This window comes from Myotis davidii, unplaced genomic scaffold (genome assembly GCF_000327345.1).
Source record: "Myotis davidii unplaced genomic scaffold, ASM32734v1 scaffold427, whole genome shotgun sequence".
Classification (NCBI taxonomy): Eukaryota; Metazoa; Chordata; class Mammalia; order Chiroptera; family Vespertilionidae; genus Myotis; species Myotis davidii.
The window spans coordinates 170,667-171,165 of NW_006298051.1; the positions used below are offsets into that span (position 1 = coordinate 170,667).

General features: G+C 70.9%; 1 protein-coding gene across 1 annotated transcript in view; it reads left to right on the forward strand.

Moving 5' to 3' along the window:
* Window positions 1–499, forward strand: part of MEGF6 (multiple EGF like domains 6) — a 121,836-nt gene that overhangs the window by 118,497 nt on the left and 2,840 nt on the right. The gene's annotated exons all lie outside the window — the stretch shown is intronic.

The window sequence follows — 499 nt, forward strand, 5'->3', positions numbered from 1 at the left end:
GAGCTCGGTGGGTGCCCTCGCCTGCTGCCGGGGCACCCAGGGTCACTGCGCAGCCGTGGGGCGGAGCGGGGCGGGGGTCCCTGGTGCGTTCACACCTGTGGCCTCTGTAGAACCCCGCCTCCCGCCCAGTGCCCCACAGCCTTCCCTTGACCGTGGCCCGGCTCGGGCCATCAGGTTACCGGTCCACGTCCTGTGTCCAGTGGGGGCCGAACAGGGTCCCTCTAGTCCCGCAGCAGGAGGGCCAGGTGGCTGTTGAGTTGAGGATGGAGCAGCCTCCGGCCGACGCCCCCTGGGAGTGGGGTCCTCTGGTGCTTTCTGCAGGCCCAGGGGCTGGGCCCGGGAGAGGGAGGCGTGGAGCACAGGCCGTGGGAGGGGGAAATGGGGTGGCCTTGGGGACAGTCGTGGGGCTCACACCCCCGATGGCATGCAGGTCCCACAGCCATGCCCAGAGCCCCTGGCAGGCCTGAGCCCTGCCACCCTCTGATCCTCAGAAGGGCCG